The sequence below is a fragment of the Microtus ochrogaster genome, chromosome 18 (assembly GCF_000317375.1).
Source record: "Microtus ochrogaster isolate Prairie Vole_2 chromosome 18, MicOch1.0, whole genome shotgun sequence".
Taxonomy (NCBI): Eukaryota; Metazoa; Chordata; class Mammalia; order Rodentia; family Cricetidae; genus Microtus; species Microtus ochrogaster.
The window spans coordinates 58005070-58005365 of NC_022020.1; positions in this window are offsets into that span (position 1 = coordinate 58005070).

Below are 296 nucleotides of genomic sequence, written 5' to 3' on the forward strand. Positions count from 1 at the left end.
TTGGCAATTTGTGTCTCCTCTTCAGCAAATCTTGATAAAGGTTTGTCAATTTTATTAATTTTTTTCTAAGAAATATTGGTATTGATACTCTGTTGTTTTCTTCATTTTGAACTTCATTTATTTCTGCTTTTTATTAGTTCCTTCTATCTGATCTTGTGGGTTGATTTTGCTGTTCGTGTTCCAGGGTGTTTTGTTTTTGTTTTTGTTTTTGAGACCTCTTTTCTCTAACAGATTTGGTGCCACAAACTTGGAAGCTCTATAATTCGCAATCCTAGAGAAGCTAAATAAGAACGTGA